The sequence below is a fragment of the Pogona vitticeps genome, chromosome 2 (genome assembly GCF_051106095.1).
Source record: "Pogona vitticeps strain Pit_001003342236 chromosome 2, PviZW2.1, whole genome shotgun sequence".
Lineage (NCBI taxonomy): Eukaryota > Metazoa > Chordata > Lepidosauria > Squamata > Agamidae > Pogona > Pogona vitticeps.
In genome coordinates, this window is record NC_135784.1 from 231,288,033 (window position 1) to 231,311,162 (window position 23,130).

General features: G+C 44.1%; 1 protein-coding gene and 1 long non-coding RNA gene across 6 annotated transcripts in view; one reads left to right on the forward strand and one right to left on the reverse strand.

Moving 5' to 3' along the window:
• Positions 1-7,006, reverse strand: part of SMARCA2 (SWI/SNF related BAF chromatin remodeling complex subunit ATPase 2) — a 152,066-nt gene extending 145,060 nt beyond the window's left edge. For 2 of the 4 annotated variants that reach the window (XM_020801559.3, XM_078385052.1), the window contains exon 1: positions 6,828-7,006. The gene's annotated coding sequence lies outside the window, so the exon portion shown is untranslated. Of the gene's footprint in view, positions 1-4,477; positions 4,847-6,142; positions 6,382-6,827 lie in introns of those variants that run through there. The other 2 variants (XM_078385051.1, XM_020801558.3) reach the window with 2 other exon arrangements.
• Positions 7,007-7,199: 193 nt separating this feature from the next.
• The window catches only part of LOC110083241 (uncharacterized), a 50,786-nt gene continuing 34,855 nt past the window's right edge, over positions 7,200-23,130 (forward strand). Inside the window, exons 1-2 of one of the 2 annotated variants that reach the window (XR_013541500.1) lie at positions 7,200-7,960; positions 20,774-20,873. This is a non-coding gene — a long non-coding RNA (uncharacterized LOC110083241). The remainder of the gene's footprint in view (positions 7,961-20,773; positions 20,874-23,130) is intronic. The other variant, XR_012084325.2, reaches the window with a different exon arrangement.

Below are 23,130 nucleotides of genomic sequence, written 5' to 3' on the forward strand. Positions count from 1 at the left end.
GCAACTTGCAGTTATTAATAATTATACATCACCAAGTGGATTCTCACATATAGTAACCCTTTCTAGATACAGAGTACTCAGAACTTGTTTACCCTTCCATTGCCTTCTTCAGGAGGCATTATAGAACTCTGCAGCTTCCTCAAGTCTGCGCAGGTTGGCTCTTCTTCTAGCAGGCACACTGGAGACTCAAATAAACGTCTGGATCCACATCCAACTTACTGAGCTATCCAGCCAGCTATTATTGCTTTGCTATTCTTCTGTGTGCTATAGCCAAATGGCCTAATCAATAAGCATACAGTACTTTTGAATATACAGTGCTTGATATTTGCAGATGTATACTGTGACAGAGGACTTTGAAGATCAAATCTAATCAAACATTTGAGCAGTCACATAATGGGGTGACACTAGAGTTGGTACTCCCAATACAACCCATAGGGCCATTAAGGGTAGGGGATGAATATTTGATTAGTAGAGTCACAGCCACAGGCAAAGAATATTTTAGTAGAGGAACCTCAATGCTACAAAAGAACTTCTGCACAGCTTTCAAGTCAGCAATTCATTTGAGGAAAGTAATAAACCCTTCCAAGAGAGCAATGTGACTGATCTGCTTCACAAATTATGCTGTGAGACAAGGGTATATATAAACACAGGCAGGTGCATTATAGTGAGTGATACCTTCGGTCCATCCTAGCCTAATGTTGTCAACACTTCTTGACAGTGTTGAGAGTTTGGTACTGGTTTGACGAAACCTCTACCAAGAGATCGCTTCCAGAACCTGCGAAGCATGATGGGACTTGTTGAAATTTAGCATACTAGATTGGGAAGGGATGTTGGATGATCAAGCAATCTTGATGCAAATTTCAAAGGGGAAGGGCCTGCAACACAAACTAACTTGTTTGCTTGTTTGTTTACATACTGACCAGTTAGAGAGTTTTGTTGTTCCCGGGTAGGGAGGCTCCACCCCTGTTTCTGGCCCTCCTGGCCATGAGGTGTTTGAACCACCATTGTTGGTCAGCATTCCTGAACACGCTTTTCACCTGGAAAGATGTAAGACTCCATGCCGGCCCACTGAGCCTGGAGACCCCTCCAGCCACGTGGGACCAGAACAGAAGGACATTGTATTTGCTGTTTTTATTCCTGTATCTACCTGAAACCTTCCAAATGCTTATCTTCGTGAGTAGAATATAGATTTCTTTCTTTTATACAAAATAAGGCCTCCTGAGTGTTATTTCTTAAATGCTAGTGTTTGGTGAGAGGCGGGTACAAAAGGGAACTTCTAGCTAAATTCTGCCTGAACCGGCTGGCACTTCTGCTGTGCATTTGTACTGGAATTCAGTACAGTACCAAACTCTCAACAGACAGTAGCTCTTCAAGGTTTCAGGCAAGAATTTCTCCAGCTCTGTGTCGTGATGCTGGAAATTGAACCTGGGATCTTCTGCACTCAAAGTGTGCTCTACCACTGAACCTCAAGGTTGTCATGCGTAGCTTCCATACATTTTCTTAAGACTTCGGTCTGTGTTTCCAATAAGATATGGACAGAATAACCACTTTTGATCACAGGCAACATAATGCTAACCACTATGAGGAACTTACTGAAAGGGAAATATAATTGTTGTTTGCAACTGTAACCAGTATTTTGCAGACTGGAGACACAACCCCTCAAGAGACTACAAGATAGTGCCAAGAGAGAGAAATAATATTGTGTATGTTATTGGCAATAAGCTTAAAAACAAGTTAAAAATCAAGTTTTCAAGAACTGCACATCAAAATTCTTCCTCGGGCCTACTAAAAAAAGAAGACTGAAATTTACAGTACTTCATTGACTGCTTCAGCACACTACTGAAGTTACTCTAGACTGGCACTGTGTAGATAAGGGCAGAAGGAAGAAATGGCATGAAGGACATGACAGTGAACAGGTTGGAACAGAGAAGGTACAATAAATGAGTGTTTTATCCTAGGACAGAGCCCAGAGAAGATCAAGCAAATTTAGAAGACTGGCACTACTACATGAAGTTCAATATTATTGTACTAAGTAGCAAATTTAAGGGAATTTATAACCCAGTCTGCTCTTGAATAAACCTCTTCTACCATGGCAATAACAAAAATATACCTAACTCTTAAAAAGTCAGAAGAAACTGAATCTAATGAAGAAATAAAATATCCATCACTATTACCATACTGTGTTTGAAATCATTCCACCACTGTGACTCACTACTTTCAGTGGCATGGACACCGTGGAAGCAATAGATACCTAAACCCCAGCACAGCCCCTCCTGCACCCCTATCTGCTCCAAAGTATTAGGGGTGTCCCAGAGCAAGTTTAGATGGTATGCAAGGGCTATGGGGGGAGAAATTACATGTTTCTGTGCGCATAACTGGGTGCAACTCTCATTATTACAAAGAGGGCTTCTTTGAATCCTACCCTTGGGACATAGCTAAGATCTGGTTTTAACATGGGTAATTTATTCTCTTGAAGACTTCTCTCTATGCAACATTCACACTGAAGTAACTCAACAGAAGTAAACTCTGAATAAGCAGTAGGAAAAGATGCCTACTTCACACGCAGACATCTTCAAAACTAATGAGAACCATAGGAACACAATGGAAGAACGTTAAAAAAAATCAGGTGATCATGCCCATTTGCTCTCAACTGAGATGTCACCATGCATGGATCATAACAATAATAATCAGGAACTCAAGAGTTAAAGAGAAAAAATTAAAATGCAGAGAAAAATCCATCCACCTTGATCTCAACTTCAAAGTCAACCAAAAGTGTATTTGTGCATGTATGAATGAAGACGGATGTTAATTTCAGTGAAACTTTTGAAAAGAATATATTAAATGGAAATCCAAAATTAACTATACAGAAATGCAAGCTAAAAGACTTTCTTTTTCTCTTGTCAGCCTCAAGCCTCCACTGTTGGTCAAAGCACTCTTCAAATTTGACAAGGAACGCACACCAGCCACTTTAGCTGTGAACAAAAGAAAAGATCTAAGGCTGCTTTGAACATGCTCTGGTGGTGCAGAGTTTTTATGAAATCATACAGTATGGCTGGTCCTGAAGCACAGGCATAACTCAGGAAAAATACTTATTTAATGAAGCGTTACTTTCACCTTTGTTGAGCCCACATCTGTTACATGACACACTTAACTTTGAATTTGCTTTAAAATGCTCATAACTGAAAGGACCTTTTCTGTCTCATATGTCTGATGAATTACAGATGAACGTAAAAACTCTGTCCTTCTGCTTCATTATTCTCTCCCACAGTAACAAAGGGACCCTGGACAAGAGGAGAGGGAACCCAAGAAAGAGAATAATAGGGCAATTAAGGTCACAAAGAGAAAGTGTGCCTGAATTTGCATAACAATACAGGAACTCACACAGCAAAAAGCTGCCCCACCTCCTAACATGTAGCTGCTATAGTACTAAAGGAATGGAAGAGTGGCTTTGCATTCATTGTCCAGACTTCAGGAGTTTATGGCTCCTAAAAGAAGCTAAAGTGAAGGAACTAAAAAGCACACAAAAGAATGAAGGTCAGAGAACAATGCTGTAAATGTCTGACACCATGTTAAAATGCCTAGCTGCATTTCAAGCACAGTACTTAGTCTGTTCACCCCCCAAAACATGCACAGCTATATTCTGTGGCTGCAATTTTTTATGCAAACTGAACAAATCTAAAATCTGCAGAGAAACTTCCCAACTTCCACAAACTAATTTCTATTTAAACTGGGGTAAAAATACAATCGCCACAATCACATTAAGATGCAAGCAAGGAAAGCCGTCAGCACGCCTCATTGGCTTAAAAACACTGTCGGAAGAGTCGTTTTAATCAACCACTCTTGTCTGTAGTAAATAGCTGGTAATACGATGTAGATGAAACACTTCAGAACGCAGCGCTCTCTCATAATTACGTCTGAAACAAATGGAGGACTCGGGGAAACTCTCCCATGAGGCCTTGTAAGTTGCACAATATTCACCGGAAGGAGCGAGGAGGCAAAGACGACCATGTGTTTTCTAACTTCCTTAAAGAGAAAAGAAACCCAGAAAAGATAATTCCCCCCAAATTCATCACGTATGGATATAATCATCCCTGGCGGTGACAGTATCCTTATTGATCTGTTGTGACCCGCCAGCGCGGGCTTCCGAGACGCTTTCGCGGCCCCTTCGTGAGTTTGTTAAAACTACATAGGCCTCAACTTTTCTTGCTTGCAACCCGCCCTGCCCCGCATACACCCGGGAAGAGTCGGCAAAGCACACGACGGCAGGGCATCCGTTTTCGCAGAGCCGTATTTGAAAGTTTACGATCCCGATCGCTAGGAAGGAAGCTCCAAGCTCGTTTCTGCAAAGGTTCGCCTCTCCCTGCTTCTCCCCCCGCCCCGCCGCCGCCGCTTCCACTCCGATCCCTGCGTTTCCTCCTCTTCGCTCCCCAAGCAACGCCCGCAGAGCCTTTTTTTTTTTTTTTTTTTTTTTTTTTACCTTTCCAAAGTATCACCGGGGGCATCCACAGGGCGGCTTTAAGGCCGGCGGCGCGGCCAGAGAGCTCTCTGGCTCTCTCTCAGGGCCACAGCAGGCCTCGCTTCGCCTCCCTTCCTTCCGTCATCATGTCACAGCGATCAAACATGTCTGTGTGCGAGAGAGTGAGAGAGAGCGAGGGAGAGTCCTTTTTTGGCTGCGGTGACTTCCTGATTCTCTGCACTGCTGAGCAGACACAGGGAAGGAGGGGAGGGGAGGGGAGGGGAGGGGGGAAAAAAACACCACCCCAAACCCGGGCGAAACCTCGCCTCTTCCTCTCTCCCAGCAGCAGCGCGCAGAGGCTGGCTCACAGCTGTCCCTCCTGTCGCTCTTCTCTCTCTCTCTCTCTCTTTCCCCCCCCCCCCACGCAAGTCTCACTCCAAAGGCGACCAGGCGCCAATTGCCCCCCCGCCGCCTCCCGGTTGCACTTCATCATCACCCCCATCCTCTCTCCCCCCCCCAAAAAAAAAACTTTTTCCCCTCCTGCCCGGCCGAGCAACCATAAGCAAATCATGGCGAGTGACGAGGCTCCCTGCTCCAAGGGAAGGGGAATGGGGGGCTCGCTCTCTCTTCCCCCAAGGGGGTGCGGTGTGTGTTTACGCGCAACACCTTTCGCCATCCATAAGGGCTCCCGCACGATCGCTTCCCCCCTCGGCCCCCCGGCGGGGCTGTGGTACGGATACGATAGCCAAAAAAAGGGGGGGGTGCGTTGTTGTGTATTTCTGCTGCAGAGGGGGGGCTGTCTGGGACGAGGAGTAAGGGGGCAACAAGCATGGAGTGGCCAGGCTATTTTGGGACACGCATCGCGCCACCTTGGCAGCAGGCGAACGCAAAGCCGGCTGGGGACTTAAGCAAACCGATCGACCCATTTCTGTTGCAGAGGCTAAAGCGGGAAGGCAACGGGGGACCACGATTCTTTCCCGATCGCGTCCCGGCTTGTCCACTGCCCACCACAAATCGCCGTTGCCCCCCCCCCAGCGCGCGTGTGTACTGTATAATGTTTGTGACAGTCAGACAGGAAGATTATCCGGATCATGGCCTCCTTGGCGCCGGGGGCTAAGACTGCTTCTGGAACGAGAGGGCCCCCACACCCTCCCACCCATCTTGCTTCACCCTTGCTGGGCCGCATCTAAAACTCCGCGTCTGAACTAAGGGGACGGGCCAGGGATGGATGGAGGGAAGGAAGGGAAACCCAGGCGCTCGCAGCAATCCACCCTTTCCACCTCCACCCGCCAACCCCCGGCAAAACACCCCTCTGCCCCCCCCCCCGCGATTGCCTTCCTCGGGGCAGGACACGAGCTGCGAACTTCCGACACTCTTCCTGCCGCCCCAGCCACGGGCTGCAACCACCCCGCGCGCACACAAAACACACACACAAAACACACACACACACACACCCTCTCCCACCTCCGCCAGCAGAACCTTCCTGCAGTTGCCCAGATCGCCGAAGCGGGGGGGGGGGGAGAGAAAGCCGAGAAGATGGAGAGGCGGGGAGGGAAAGGAGTAGGAATAATCCTCCTCCCAGCACTTCTCCTTATTGATACCCCCAAAAAACAGCTCAGGCGTGCCGAGAGACGGGGAGACGGAGCCAATCTACCGCCCCCCCCCCCCCACACACACCCAATCTACCGAAGCAGGCGAGCTTCTCCAGGCGGGAGTCTATTTCTGGCTCGCTCTCTTTTGCCTGCTTGCCCGGAGAGCCGCTCGCTCTCGCTCTCCTTAAAGCTCCCTTTGGATCGAAGCACAACACCCGGAGCAGCTGATCCTTGACCGCTGCCGGGCTCGTTCCCCTCTCCGCTCCGCTCCTCTCTCGCCACAAGCCGCGCAGCCCTTCTCCTCTCGCGACCTTCCCTTCTCCCGGGGTTCAGCTGCTGACTCACAAAGTCAGCAGCAGCAACGCGCTCTCCTGTTATGAAATGTCACGAGCCGGGCGCATTTGTTTACACACACACACACACACACACACACACACATATATAACAGTAAAAAAAAAAACCTCAAGGCTTTTTTTGGACCTTCAAACTTTCTTCAGATTTTTTTAAAGGTGTGGGGGGGGGGACAGCGCGAGGCAAAAAATCAAAGGCAAAAGAAGCTAGGGAAGAGACTTGTTTTTATGGGTGTGGGTGGAAAAGCCTCGGCAGGAGCATTTCGTTTTCTTCGGGAAAAGCGAAGGGTGCACAGTCACCGCTACCTAGATCATCCCCCCTCTCCCCCCAAAAAAGCCACCACCAGAGTAGCAGGAAAGCAAACGAGAAAGGGAAGGATGGTTGATGAGGCGACGGGAGGGGGCAGGGAGTTGTAAAGCAATATTTACCTTGCTGGGGAAGAGTGGAGCGCAAGGACTCTCCCTCTCGCTCTCTCTGAGTCACCCGGAGTGCACAGATCCAGCGAGAGGAACTAGATTATGAATATGACTTCATTGATGACAGCCATTCCCTCCTCTTCCTAAACTCCAGCCCCGCCTCTCGGCTCCTCCCACTCGTTCTGTCTCCACCCCCCGCAAAGAACGCCGCCGTGGTGCCAGAGGAAAGCCTCTGATTGGCTCATCTCGGTGACAACCCACCCACCCACCCCCACCTAGGAGGCCGAACGGAACGAGAGATTGGCGGTTGGGAACTGTCCCTCAAGCTACAGTTGGGAGAGGGCGGAGCTGCCGCGCTTGTTGCTGCTGCTGCTGCTCTTTCACGAACGTGCAGCCAGATCGGCGGCGGTGCGTGTGCGTGTTTGGGAACGTCTCTATGCTTTCCTCCTCCTCCTCCTCCTCCTCCCGCTCTTCCTCCGCTGTGCAACAGAGCGAGCCTTGAGTAGCAGGCATCAGTATACAGAGGTCCCCTCCTTGATCGATCGCGCTTTCTTTCCGATCACATGCAGTGAAGGCTGTTTTTGGAATGGGTCGTGTTTTTTTTTTTTAGAAGGGAGGGGGAAGGGAAGGGATAATGAGCGCGGAAGAGATAATGAGCGGGGTTGGGGGGAGGGGGTCAGGTGAAGAAGAAGGTGCTGGAATCTGAAGCGTGCCTGGTGGCGCCAGCCAGCAAGAGGGCAAGGGCGGCCGGGACGAGGCGCGGATCCTGAGCCGGCTTCTAGCTTTGGGGACTCGGGTTTGCCTTTAAGAGGGAGTGTTCAAGACGGAAAGTCAGGGTTGCCCTGAAACTTCGGAGCTCCTTCCGTTCTCTGGCGACCGGGAACTTCTTTGATGGAAAGCGCCGCCAGGGAAACGTAAGAGAACCTTCCAGCTCAGTTTGTCTGCCAGTCAAGCTGCTCTTTCAGCTGCCCAGTGATGAAGCCCTGGCTTTCATCAAGAGCCGTCTCTTGATGTTTGCAAAACTGGCTTCCAGACATAGAGAAAGAAAAGAGATGTAGAGGCAGGTCTGGAAGCTATCACGAGAAAGCCCCCCCCCCCGGGCAGGCTAAGACGGCAGGTCAAGGTGGTTCTCCAGGCTAGCGAAAGTAAGTGGGGTGATCTTGTGCCTTTCTTTCCTCAGTGCTCTCACCCCTGAAACGCTTTGCTGCCATTGCGCTTGGAAGCTGCCTGTAACTTCGAAACCATCTCGACAGCTGGAGAGTGGAGTCCCACCCCCACAAAGATGATCTTTAAGTCATGCACACCTTTCTGAGGAAAAGGTTGTGAAAGCAGTTACTGATTTGTGTTTGGATTAAAGGGTATCATTTTTGGCACGACACCCTCCTCTTCCGCATCAGTCAAGTGCCTTCTATAAGAGCTTTGAAACCAGCAGGCCTGTTAGTGTAAAACCTGACTAACCTGCTTGGGCTGATTCACAACCTTCTGTCCCTGTCAATGAGTTCCAGAAGTCTGGTTTTCAAAGAGAGAGCCCTCTGGCTAGAATATGTACACCATAACCATTGCAACAGAGGGATCCCCCTCTATCTTGCTTTCCGGGCCAGGTGGAGGAGTACACAAAATCCCAAGGCTTCATTTTTTCCAGTGTCCCATCCTCTGAGCTCCAGGAAAGAGGGACTGTTTTGATTATACAATACCATAGAGCTTTGTCACCCGCAGTTCATGAAATCGGATGGCACATAAAGCATGATAGGTGAGGTGCCACAAAACTCTTGTGTGGCTTTTTCTGCAACAGTTTAACATGGCTGCTTCCTTGGAAAGATTCCTGTCTGAAATCTTGATAAATTTAACACACTCATCTTAGTTTTTCATTCTTTAACTAGAGCCCTTCATCACAAAGTAAGGTGTTTTGTTTTTGTTTTATTTAAAAGAGAGAAACAGTTGGGGTAAACCAGAATTCAACACAGACTCTTCAAAAGAAATTAAGACATACTGTATGGATTACTGCTCTAGGTATAAGATAATGTTTGACATATTGCAGTGGAACAGCTGAAGTTTTCTCTCTGTTCCTTCATGCTCGCCTTGCATTGTAACATCTGGTTCACAGATCAAGAAGTGATTCCCGAGCACTGGGTCAGTCAATGCAATGTTTGTGGTAATGCCCAGTGACTCTCCTGCCTCCCCTCTCTGACTCAGATGGTCTTAATCTTCCATAGACAAGGTGAATGCACTGTCCAGTCAGATTTTAGCACTACATCCGAAAGTAATACTGAAGCCCATTCACCAGGGTTTGGCGTTAAACTTAATGGCCACAATTTTTTCTTTTCAAATGCAAAGTAACTGAACACCTTGATTACCTGGAGAAATGGGAAGGCAGTTGATTGCCCTCATCCTGTATAGATGGAGAAAGATACAATGTCTTGCCTTATCAAAGTTTATCTGAGAATTGCAGAGCCATGGAAACTCCAAGAGATGTCCCATAGGACCTGGTATATTCAGAGCCAGAGAAAGGAATGGTTGAGTCCTGCAAAAGCTGTTCTATGAAGCTGAGCTGTCTTACAAGATTGCAGTTTCTTTTGTCAGGATTATGTGTGCTTGTGTACTATCACATCTAAACTGACATAGCAACCCTAATATGGCTTTCAAGATTAGTGAGATAAGGAGTAGTTTTACAAGTTCCATTTCCCCCCCCCCCCCCGCAGTAAGTTTCCACGCCCAAACAGGAATTTGAATCCAAGACTCCTCAATCATAGTCCAGCACTCTATCCACTACATCACACTGGGTATCCTTAGATAATGTGCATGCTGGTTTTGGATCTCTCTTAATCAGGACTTGGAAAGCATTGCCTTTTTGGTCTACAACTCCCTGATAAGTGATTTTTCCAAGCTTTGTTCCAAGGCTATATAAATTCTAATGAATGTTATTAAAATCCTAATGGCATTCACAATCAAGGCTGTTCAAGTGAGGCCAGAGCATGTCCCTTTGCTCCTCCTGCAGCTCTCTCTCTTTCTGTCCTTCAATGAATTCTGCAATTGTAGATAATAATGGGAGGTGGCAATGTTACTTTGTGTTCCTTTCTACTTCCAGTGGGAGGTGAGGTGTGGAAAAGAGAGTAAGAAAATGGCTCCAGTGAGTTAAAATACAGGAGATGCCCCAAGGGAGGGGGAGTTAAATCAATGTTTATGATTTTGTGTTTAAATAGATGTGTTTAAGTAAAATAGTGCATCTTGTATTAATGTTGTTTCTCTCTGAGCATCAGTTATGATTAAGAGACAGAACAGTTTGATCAGGAGCAGAAAAGAAAGGCAGGTGCTCCCTGCCTTCTAAAAAAAGTTTCTCTCTTGTACCCCCTTATATAATTGCCCTTTTTGTGTTCAAGGGCAGTGTCTCTGCCATTTATCTCTGCTGTAGAGTAAACAGAACATACCTAAGGGATAAGCTCCTCTGCAAGACAGCTTGCCTGGACTGGCCTTGAACTCGGCAGGAATCAAACCAAATGACCATTTCTTTCAGTCAGAAGGATACAGGAGTGGGGTGGAATGTGAAATTAATCTCACAGGCAAAATAAAATGTTCAGCTGACATGAGAGTCAAAGCACTGATTGCTTTTGTTAGCTATAAATCAGACTGGGGCTGATATTTCGAGGGTTAGAGGACAGTGGGCAGTTGAATGGTTGCGCTCAAGTCGTTGAGTTTCATTGGTAGACTTTGGCGTAGTATATTGCAGTCACTCCTTTGGTTGGGGCCATGAGATAGAGCCCATTGGCTCTGTGTCCGAACAGAGACATTTTCCTTGCTTAAAATACTGCACAGGAATGGGAAGAAGTGATAAGTATTCAGGCCATAAAATGACAGTGACAAGGGACACTATCCCTCTGAAGATATAAATTAAATATGTAAAATCATAAAATACAATTTAAGGGATAAATTACTTCTTCACTGGTCAATCTTCCTATAGAAAGATGAAAGTCAGCTTGCTCCTCTAATGGAAGGAATATCTCGGGCTGTTATATGCAGCTTAGACAAGGCTGGATTTTTACAAGCCGGACCACGCGTAATTAAAGTGGCACTGTCCTGCTGATCTGCCAGTGTCAGGATGCACAACTCAAATGGGCTTAAGGGCCAATTTTTATGCTGGGCACTGTATGGCCAAGATAAATGTGGAGCATTCCATCAGCAAAGGGGAATGTATATATTCTATAGATTGCATAGATATTCATACTTGTGGCCCAGCATCATCATTTTTTGAATTCCAAGCAAATCTGTGATTTCTGAACAGATGCAATATAATAAACTTTCCAAGATGTATTATTAACTGCAAGAGACCACCTGTATTCAGTCTTGATTTTTACAGAGCAAGCCCAGACTATCCTGATTGCTCTATACTTCTATTGTAGCTATTTACAGCCATCGAAATAATCATGAGAAAAGTCTGTGTTGGAAGGAAGGGCACTGGGCATTATGTCTGGAAAGCACGTGCTGTGAAAGTGAATATAACAACCAGTTATGTTGACATGAGATCTTGTTGAAGAAATACAATGGTTTTAACTGGGAGATCTCAAACCAAGGTTGATGCATTTTTTCATTGGCCTAATGGAGGTATTATACTAAACTTGATTTGGGAGTTTTCATATACAGTATTAAATATTAATACAGTAGTGACTTTTTTCCCTAAATGCCAATCCTTGCGTAGCTGTGACAGTACTATCCATGTGCAAGAGGGATGCATTAGCAGTTTTTAGAGAGCTCTGAATTTTGCAAACCTATGCAGACACCAGAGGACCCAAAACAGCCCAGTAGTAGCAGAGCATGCTCAATGGCCAAAAATGTTCCATGTCTATTGCGAAGGGGACTGAATAGATTGCCCTGGAAAAAGGCTAGGCTGGGTGGAACCTTGAATTGGAGCACTACACTGCAACATTTTGTGGCAAGTCCTATTTCATGTTTATCAAGTGTGGACTGTGGGTTTAGAACCTAGTAGAGCAAAACAGAGGGGATAGTGTCAGCTGATGAAAGACTGATGTGGTGGAATACAGGATATATAACATAGGAATGTAAGGACTGCCATGCCAGGTCAGACCAAGAGACCTCTAGTTTAACATTTTGCATCTGGATGGGCCCTGATAGATACCTCTGAATATGAAGACTGAAGGCATTTCCATTTAATTGTCCTCAGCGTGTGATATTGACATGCCTCCTCTGCATTGGGAGGTTTCTCTTAGCTGTCACAGCTAAGAGTTGCAAACCATACTGCATTCAAATCAGTAACCTGACTGCCAGTGTGGTGGATAGAATGTTGAACTGGGAGTCAGGAGACTGGAGTTCAAATTCCTGTTTGATGAAGGAAACTCACTGAATGGGTGGCATTAGTAAAACCACTCCCTAAGTGCTTGTTGTGGGTTTTTTGGGCTCTTTGGCCGTGTTCTGAAGGTTGTTGTTCCTAACGTTTCGCCAGTCTCTGTGGCCGGCATCTTCAGAGGACAGCACTCTGTGCTCTTATGTAGTTGGCTTGAGAGTGGAGTATTTATGGCTGTGAGATCGTCTTTTGTCCTTTTCAGGAGATGGGTGATAAGTGTGTCTTCTTGTGGGTGTATTGTTCTGATAAGGAGGAGAGATTATCTGTCGCTGTGATTGATGGGTGTCATTAGCTGGCCTTTTGTGTGTAGTGATCCCTGGTCCTTGTGGCTGGGTAGAGTTCCTTGACCTTTTGCATGCTGTATTTTTCAGAGCTGGGAGCCAAGTTTTGTTGAGTTTCAAACTTTCCTCTTTTTTGTTGAAGTTCTGCTGGTGCTTGTGAATTTCAGTGGCTTCCCTGTGTAGTCTAACGTAATGATTCCTGGTGTTGTCAGTATTCTGAAATAGAATTTCATTTCCAGCTTGTTTTAGGGCATGTTCAGCTACTGCAGATTTTTCTGGTTGTTTTAGTGTGCAGTGTCTCTCATGTTCTTTGATTCTGGTGTGGCTGCTTCGTTTTGTGGTTCCAATATATACCTGGCCACAGCTGCAAGATATCCGGTATACTCCTGCAGTGGTGAGGGGGTCCCTTCTGTCCTTTGCTGACCATAACATTTATTGTATTTTTGTGGTGGGTTTGAATACTGTTTGTAGGTTGTGTTTGTTCAAAAGAAGGGAGTGGATTTTGTACATCATCTGTAAGTTGCTGTTCTCTTTTTTCATAAACACTTTTTAAAATATTTCAGTTACTTTTGAAAAGTAGGAATGCTAACTATGTTGGAGACCTCAAAACTATAACTGTAACTGGTTAAATTTTAAAAGCAATTTCTCCAGCTCTGGTTTCAGTACATATATTTCCAGCTCATATTCATGACCAGACTTTCTCAATGGGTAAAGATCTAGGAGATACTGAGTTAGCAGTTTATACCCGTGAATTATGGAATGAATCAAGGCTGCTTTTCAAAAATCACTTCAGTATACTAAACTGTAATGTTTGTACAATTGTACTATGTAATTCAGAGTTTAGAAGAGCTATGTTTATGGGCCGTGTGTCCCAGAATTCCTGGCTAGGATTCCAAAAATAGTTTTTCTAAGTTTTTCTCTAGTTGTTAGACTATAAGAAATTAACACCTCACAGAAATCTACACTTGCTGGAGCGGAGCAGGACATAGTTCTAGCCCACAACCCAAAATTAGAGAATGTGGATGCATGTGACAGAGCACATGTTTGATCCCATGACTTATCTATTATCTGTTTCCAGAAAGCTGCAATTAGAGTAGTTCAGAGAAAACCAGTGCATTTTTAAAAAGGTAGTCTGGCCGGATGGCTAGATTTAGAGCATGTTTCTCAGATCTAAGCTGTAAACTAGGTGCCTCCTTATCTTACTGGCACCAGGAACATTTAAGGTTGCCAGATAGGATATAATCTATGAAAAAAAACTCGTTTGTAGTTTCAGGACCTGTTGCAAGTGGAACCGTTTCACATATGGAAGAGTTATCTTGTCTGCTAATATTACAGGGAATTCAGCTGTAGTTTCTGGATCTTCAGAGGAAATTACACTGATAGTTTGAAGGAACTGAAGATTATTGGTCTGGCAAAGCCCCACACCGTGTATATTTGTTTCATGGGGCTTTGGGTTACTAGAAAAGGCAAGCACGCATGCACACTTGCATGCATGCACGCACACCACTGAGTTGCTTCTTGCAAACGAAGCGGCCCCTGTGGAGCAAAATTGCATGCTGTTTCTATTACTTGTAATTCTTGTGTCTGTGTAAATCATGATTCAGATTTTAAAAAAAAAGCTTTCTAGTGTGCCCAGCTAAATATTATCAGTTTGTAACATTTCCCCCAATGTTTGGTTTGTAATGAAAAGCAGCCTGAGGAGGCTGCTCTTGGGTGCAGTGATGGGCTGGTATTGAACCCTCCCACTGCTGTAAACTATTTCCTCCTTTCAAAATTGTAAACCGCCCGGAGAGTGCTTGTAGCGCTATGGGGCGGTACATAAGTCCAATAAATAAATAATGCCGCCCACCAGGCAGTACAGTATTCACATTTGTGGGGTGTGACTGGGACAGATCCTCTGTTTTCCCTATGGCAGGAGAGTAGCTTGGGGAGAGACAGTTCTGGGTTGTGCGGGGGACTGAATTAGCAATTCTGTTCTGTTGTAGCCCAATCCCATACCTCCCTTTCATTTAAAAAAAATACAAATTGGAGAATGTGCATGCACTTGTATGTATCATCTCATTTGGGCCTATGGGAGACAACAGCCAATCAAACGAGGGTGGGATTGTGAAGGATTGTCCAATCTAAGTCTCATTTAAAGATAAGGAACCATACGTTTTATTATAAAGACCAGCCAACGCAGGTAATTGTTTCATTTATATCCCAACTTTCTTCTAATGAACTCAAGGCAGGCTCATCACATCATGTCTGTGCAGTGTGTTAGGCTGGCAGAATTGCAATTACAGTAGTTTGTGGTCACCCAGTTACTTTCATTGTGATGTAAGGATTTGAATCTAAATCTTCAAGTCCTAATCCAGTGCTGTAACCACTACACCATGCTGTCTTTTGCATTGCTTCCAGAAGGTGCTATAGCTTTAACATGTGCAACTCTGTGGCAGGACAGAGTCCTATAACTTGTAGTATGGTGTGTCAAAGGCCATGCTTGTGTTACCACATAGATGGTATCAAGCTTATTTGAACACGGGTCATGCATGATAACTCCCACATGCAGTAATTCATATAAATTGCAGCACAGAAGTGCTATTTAGCTGAGAAAAAGATTGGCCAGTCATAAAAAGGTACTAGGCTTCTCTGTTCTGGTGTTATATCACTACAGGAAGTGACACAGAGGAAGAGGCCTCACTTCCCTTGAGAGCCCTATTAGGGTTGCTGTAAGTCAATTTCAAATTGTCTGCACATAGCAACAAAATAAGCTAGTTTAAGGGCTCCCCTTATGAGGTGCCTCTAAATACAAAATAAAAAGCTAAATTTCAGATTTTACATAATAGTTAGAAAGCACGTATTAATTTTTTTATTTTTAAAACAAATACCACATCTAAAACATTTATATATACTGTATAATCATCATCACCATGTCCCATTAAGTCAATTCTGATTTATCGTGACCCTTTTCAGGGTTTATCGGTAGAGTATGTTCAAAAGCGGTTTACCATTCCCTTCTTCTGGGGACATCCTAGGACTGTGCAACTTGCCCAAGGCTGCATTGGCTGGTTCTTCTGAGCTATCCAACCAGCTACAAAAACATTTGAACATATAATGAAAACATGTAATAAAAAAACATAAAAGAAGCTCTAAATAACCAGAACTATTAGAAAGAAAAACACCTATACTATTTATCCTTATGGAGCCCCGTTCCTTTTCCAAAATTCTATAGACTGTTGAGTTGAAGTTTCTTTCCCTCTTCATTAGTACAAATTCAGTAAATTCTCCCCATATGTCTACAAACACATCTCTGCCAGTTACTCCCATCTTAACTCTTATACCAATTTGTCATTAATTGTTATGTACCAGACTTTTTAAGGACCTCTGCACATCTTCAAGCAGCCCTGCATAGATGTATAGCCAGTAACCTTACTTCCATGCCCTTTAGTATAGGGAAAATCAAAAGGATATGAAGAAATTCAAAAGAACCAATGTGATTTTAGAATTTTTGAGCTGACACTTAAACATTTGTCAGTTAAGTTCAAGAGGTTTTTTTCCCAGTTTAAAACGCATGAACTGTGAGGTCCCCTGCACATTGGATCAGAGGGTCTCAGTGGGTCTTAGACCTTCAAGTGAAATATGCATAGGATTGTAGCCTGAAAACAAAAAAGCCCTTCCACTGCCAACAGACGAAGAAAGGAGTAAATGAGTTTATTGGAATGAAAATAATTTGGAACTAGTAGTGGGAAAGTAGGATCATAACTTCCTGGAAAGCTGATGTGAGGGACAGAACAATATATGCATTGATATAGTTAACATTACTTGATTTGCACATAGGTTCTGATTGTTCTGATAATCAGAAAGGAGAGGGAGTTCCATCAAGTGCAAGTCATTCAGAAAGCCTGTTTTTTTTGTTTTTGTTTTTGTTTTTGTTTTTTATGCCTGTAATTTCCCTGGACTATATTTGAGAGGTCATTGACTATGCAAAAGCCTTTGATTGTGTGGACCACAACAAACTATGGCAAGTTCTTAAAGAAATGGGAGTGCCTGACCACCTTATCTAAATCCTGAGAAACCTATATGTGGGACAGGAAGCAACAGTTAGAACTGGACATGGAACAACCGATTGGTTCAAAATTGGGAAAGGAGTACGACAAGGCTGTATATTGTCTCCCTGCTTATTTAACTTATATGCCAAATACATCATGTGAAAGTCTGGACTGGATGAATTCCAAGCCGGAATTAAGATTGCTGAAGAAATATCAACAACCTCAGATATGTAGATGATACCACTCTGATGGCAGAAAGTGAGGAGGAATTAAAGAACCTCTTAATGAAGGTGAAATAGGAGAACACCAAAAATGATCTGAAGCTCAACATCCAAAAAACTAAGATCATGGCCACTGGTCCCATCACCTCCTGGCAAATAGAAGGGGAAGATACGGAGGCAGTGACAGATTTTACTTTCTTGGGCTCCCTGATCACTGCAGATGGTGACAGCAGCCACAAAATTAAAAGACACCTGCTTCTTGGGAGGAAAGCATTGACAAAAAGAAGTGATCTTTTTAATATGTAGACAGCATCTTAAAAAGCAGAGACATCACCTTGCCAACAAAGGTCCGCATAGTCAACATTATGATTTTCCCAGTAGCGATGTATGGAAGTGAGAGCTGGACCATAAAGAAGGCTGACTGCCAAAGAATTGATGCTTTTGAATTGTGGTGCTGGAAGAGACTCTTGAGAGTCCCCTGGACTGTAAAGAGAGCAAATCTATCCAGTTTGAAGGAAATTAACCCTGAGTGCTCACTGGAAGGACAGATCCTGAAGCTGAGGCTCCAGTACTTTGGCCATCTCATGAGAAGATTCAACTCCCTGGAGAAGACCCCGATGTTGGGAAAGTGTGAAGGCAAGAGGAGAAGGGGACGACAGGGGACGAGATGGTTGGACAGTGTCATCAAAGCTACCAACATGAATTTGACCCAACTCTGGAAGGCAGTGGAAGACAGGAGGGCCTGGCGTGCTCTGGTCCATGGGGTCACAAAGAGTCGGACATGACTTAACGACTAAACAACAACAAATATTTGAGAGGAGGTGCTCTTCTCAAGGCTCTGTGTCAGAAAGAATCATGAATATAGGGAGATAAGTAAAGATAATTGTAGGTAGGAAGTATATGCTAGCAATTCAATGTGGCCTGTTACAGAAGCCCAGAAAGGTCACCCCACATGCTTGTAGATCAAGGATTTGACTTACTGTGTGGCCACGGACATCTCATAATCAGTCAGCTTCAGATCATTTTTACATAGAAATTAAGGGTTGCCAGCTCAGCAGCATCTGATTCCTTCAGATTTCAGGCTCAAAATTAGTGACTAGGGGTGGGTCCCTGTGATGTCACATATGGTGCAAACAAGGGGCAGAAGAGGGTGCTAGAACTGCTTATGGGTCAGCTGACTATGAAAATGGGCTTGAGTGGAATCCAAATAAATGGCCCAGACTCTTGATAGAACCCTGCTAACCAGGCAATATGGCAACGAAGAACCATGGGAAAAAGCAAAAACTTTGGCAGCCGTGCAGGTAGAAAAAAATTATCTCAGTGCCAGCTGGAGAACTGTGAAGATAGCACACCCAGACTTTAAAACTGCCTCACACACAAAAATGGGTCTCTCTCCTCCTTCAGTGTGGTGCACCCACTCACTGATTTAGTCCTGAGCGACCTGGAGAAGAAAAACGATTCACTGAGACAAACTGACATCCCTGAGGCCTGACAAGCCTACATCCTTCAGAGGCTTATGAGAGAGCAGGCAAAAGACACCATTCAAGCCCCTTTGAACTTTCAAGGTGCTACCATAATATTTTCAATAAAAAAACAACAATGGTTCAATATTTGTATAAAGTAAATATTTTTGGAAAGAAAGCATTATCCTGCCTTTAAGGCTTGAAGGCCTGCATTTTCATGACAAAAATCCCTTTTCTTCTTTCGTGTAGTGGCGACAGTATCCATTTGTATCTCACATTCCTAAGTGTGCAGTGTTTCTGACAAAGATAGCAATCACCATAAAGTGAAGTCAATTAGATAAGGAGACTCCTGCTTGCTTGGAATTCAACCTCTTTCTCTCTCTCTCATTTTCAGGCCCTTAAAGGGTGACTAGAGAAAAGTGCTTCTCAGTCTTGTCCCCCCCATCTGTGGAATGCCCTCCAGAAAGAGATGTGCCTTGGTAGCATTTAGTAAGATACCAGGCTAAGGCCTCTTTCTCCTGCCTGGTGTTCTGTCCCAGATGTCAGATACAAAACAACGTTGCCTTGTGGTCCAGAAGTATAAGCACAAGTCGGAATTCAGTAATATTTTTATTACAGCTTACATGATTCCCAGTGTGGTATAAGTGGAAAGAGTGAAGGACTAGAGCTTTGGAGAACAAGGTCTGAATCCCCACTTGGCCATGGAAAGTCACTGGGGGGAGTGTGACTGGTAAACCACTCCTTGAATATCCTACATCCTTTCAAAGCCCTGTTTGGGTTGCTGTAAGTTGGTTCTGACTTAATGGCACTGAACACATATTTTTATTAGGACATTAAAATATTCTAGAAGTAGTGCATAAGTGGCATGAGCTTTCAAATCAGTCAGAATTCCCTGTTAAGTAAAATTAGTATAAAAATTAAGGGAACTGAAACTGCTTACAATGAATAGCCATTTGAGTCTCAGCTGGCCCTCATGTTGGGAGGGATGGGGAGATACTATTAGCAGTACATAACAGTAATTAAAATTGTGTTTTTTAGAGAAGGAAAAAACTCTTCACCAAACCTACAATCTACTTTTTGCAACTCCAAAGAGATAATTACCAATCTTCATCTTAGGCATCCTTCAGTCTCGAGAGACTATGGTAACATGCTCCGTATCGAGGACTTGGAACAGTGTCTAGTGTGGCTAAAAAGGCCAATTCGAGAGTGACAATTCCTTCCACACTGAAGACAAATAGAATCTGTCCCCTGTCCAGCTCCGTGATTTTGTTGCTTTAGTGACTGCCTCTTTGCCTCGGCCTGTTGGACAAGGGTCTCTTCAAATTGGGAGAGGCCGTGATGCACCACCTGCCTCCAGGCTGAACGCTCAGACGTCAAGGTTTCCCATCTGTTGAGGTCCATTCCTAAGACCTTCAGATCCCACTTGCAGATATTCTTGTATTGCAGCTGTGGTCTCCCTCTGGGGCGCTTTCCCTGCACTAATTCTCCATATAGGAGATCTTTTGGAATCTGACCATCAGCCATTCTCACCAGATGCCCAAGCCAACGTAGACGTTGCTGTTTCAGTAATGTATGCATGCTGAAAATTCCAGCTCATTCTTGGACTACTCTATTTGTAACTTTGTCCTGCCAGGTGATACCAAAAATGCGTCGGAGACAACGCATATGGAACATGTTCAGCTTCCTCTCCTGCCGTGCACAAAGAGTCCAGGACTCACTGCAGTACAGGAGTGTGCTCAGGACACAGGCTCTATAGACCTGGATCTTGGTATATGCTGTCAACTTCTTATTCAGCCATACTCTCTTTGTGAGTCTAGAGAACATGATAGCTGCTTTCCCAATGCATTTATCCAGCTCGACAGTTGCCAATACATTGGATCAAATGTTCTCCTTGAGATGTCCGACCTGGTCCCAGTGACATATTCCTTAGTTATATTTTGTTTGGATTCCTACAACATGCTCTATGCGTACATGGGCTCCCTTTGAAGAGTGTTTGGAAACCTTGGATGATTCAAAATGCTGCAGTCAGATTGCTAACTGGTGCTGGTTACAAGGAACATCTCACTCCCTTACTACTTCACTGGCTACCAGACTCAATTCAAAGTGCTGATTATTACCTATAAAGCGCTATATGGCTTGGGTTCAGGCTCTTTGAAGGATCATCTCTTTCTGGGGAGGCTCTTCCCTCACTTTCTCCACCTTCCCAAACTTGTTTCTTGAGGAGCCGAGAGAGGGCCTTCTCAGTAGCTGTTTCCAGGTTTTGGAATATACTGCCCCATGGAGCTAAGTTGGCCCCCCCTCTCTGGTTCTTCCATCATCAGGCAGAGACCCTCTTTTCAGGATGGCTTTGAAGCAATACGTGAGGGTGTTAGAAATGCTGTATGTATTGAATGGAGAGATTTTTAAATGTTTTTAAAATGTTTCTAAAATTGTTTTTAATGTATTTTTAGTATTGATAGATGTTTGGTTGCTTTTTACTGTAGATTCTTATGGTGTTATGAAACATGATTACTTTACAGTTTTAATTCTTTATGAAACACCTTTGGTCCTCTGTGAGGAAAAAGGTGGTATATAAATAACATAATTAAACATGTTCCATTCTCTCCTAGTTCTTGAACCATTTCACCTGATGAAGAGAACTTGAAAGCTTGTATCACATATGCACCACTTCTGCAACATTAAAGTACAGTAGTCCTAATACAGTAAAAGGTACTGTATTACCCAACATCAATTTTATCTCTTGATGTATGTTCTTATCTTCGCCCACTCCCCTGTTTAAGTTTTATAGCTGGCTTTTAACATCCTATCATTGTGACATTTCAACACAATTCAGTAAATAGTTTGTCTCATGGAATTTTTGATTTTTACTGATTATTTTTATAGTTGTAAACTGCTCTGAGGGGATAGCTCATCAGGCAGGAAGTGCTATATGAATATTTTAAATAAAGAAATAATTTCAGTTTATTTGTGTTTACACTGAAATTCTTTCTTTCCTGTAGAACGTTCTGTTAGGCTACTGGTCTTTATATTTAATTTATATAGCACTCACAAACTTAGAAGACCAATCTACATATTTTAAAAATGTATGTGGTACAGCCTTCCTGAGCTGGTACCATTTGGGAATGTGCAGGGGGATTTTACTATTGCATAATCTTCAAAATCAGAACCCTGAACCCTAGAAAACTGATGTGTTGGTGAAAAATTAACCAACCTCTCTCTCTTTTATGTTAAGTTTTAGCATGTTAGAACCTTTTTATTTCGAGAAAACACTCTGATACAACATGCACTGATACCAGTAAGGGCATACCACACACAAGTGAGTTCTTAACCAACCCCCAGCTTATTAGAGGGCCAATCACATAATGCAAAATTGAAAAATTATCAATGCTACTATTCTGCACAGCACTGGGATTTATATGTGATATACAGCACTGGTTCTTAACCTTGGGTTACTCAGGAGTTTTGGACTGCAACTCGCAGAAGCCTTCACCGCCAGCTGTCCTGACTGGGGTTTCTGGGAGTTGCAGTTCAAAAGCATCCGAGTAACAAAGGTTAAGAACCACTGATATACAGTATTGGTTGAATTGATCATCAATGCATATAGCATGGAACCTGGGCTAATGAAGGAAATAGGCAGATAGATAACTAATTGTTTCCCTCTTCAGTCTTTTCCGAATTTCTTACATGCACATTTTTGTTACATTTACACTCATTTCTTTCCTCTGAGGTCACTTTCTGTTTGTTGCTCTGTACCTGCTTCAAGGTAGGGGACTCTATAATAAGTAGCAGCAAAAGATGAGTTGTAGCAAGTCTGTTCCAGGGGCTTCTGTAACCAAGTTTAGGGATCCCCCTTGCTTGCATTTCCTATAAATGTATTTCTTCAAATATAATTTTTTTCTGTTTCTGTTTTCACATACCACTAGTGTTTAGAGCAGCAATGGTGAACCTATGGCATGAACCTCTGAGGGCACATGAGCTATAAGTCGCCAGATTGCTACTCCCCCCCTGCAGCCAAACCTGCGAAGGCGGCAACAGCCACAGTGCTGGCACTTCAACAGGTGTCGGGCCAGCATCCGGAGCAGCTGGTGCTGATGGTGGATCCCAAGCCGGGTCTTGAGGCATCTCCGTGCCTGAGATTCCCCCTTCCACCACCACTTCTGGTTCCGCCGCCGTGGCCCACCACCCACTTAGTTTTTTGTTTTGTTTTTTCAGTTTGGGCACTCAGGCCCAAAAAGGTTCACCATCACTGGTTTAGAGTGTTTATTCCTAATCAATAGTTTCATTAGCCTGCTGAAGTTTGGAAGCATAAATATAGAGTCATCCCAGCAATTTTAATTCTGTAATTTGCTTTTACACTGAGATACAATAGCACACATAAAGGCAAGCCAACTGCTATACAGATTTCCTTATTTTACCAGCAGGATGGTTGCTGCAGACCATTCTGCTATATGCATTTTTGCATTAAGAAGTTCTTATGGGCCTACATCCAAGCTATCTGTGACTATAGTATCTGCATCAGCCTGTTTGGCACACAAGCTGCATTGCTAAAAGGATAAATCTGGTGCCTGTTGTTGATTTTTTTTCCTTAGTAGTTTGTCATTCTGTCCTCTTGATTATTGTCCATGCTTCTAGTCTACGCAACCAATCATCAGCTCCCAGCATAGTATAAACCCCAGGCAGGTGGTTAAAGAGTGCCTGTTCCATCTCCGCCGTGTCAACATTTCACACTGTTGATGATGATTGGCCACCCCCTTTAATTTTCAACATGGTATCACAGGGTGGGAATTGATCCAGCTGGCCAGCAATTGGGGAATATGTGCTTGAGCTGTAGTCAAGGATACCTGAAAAGTATACCTCCCACTGTGTGAGCTACAATGAAGACACTTTTAAACAGAATGAGACAGATCATCAGGCGGAGGAGAGAAAAGTGGAGGCACCTCGCCAGCTTCTTATCTAAGTGACAGCA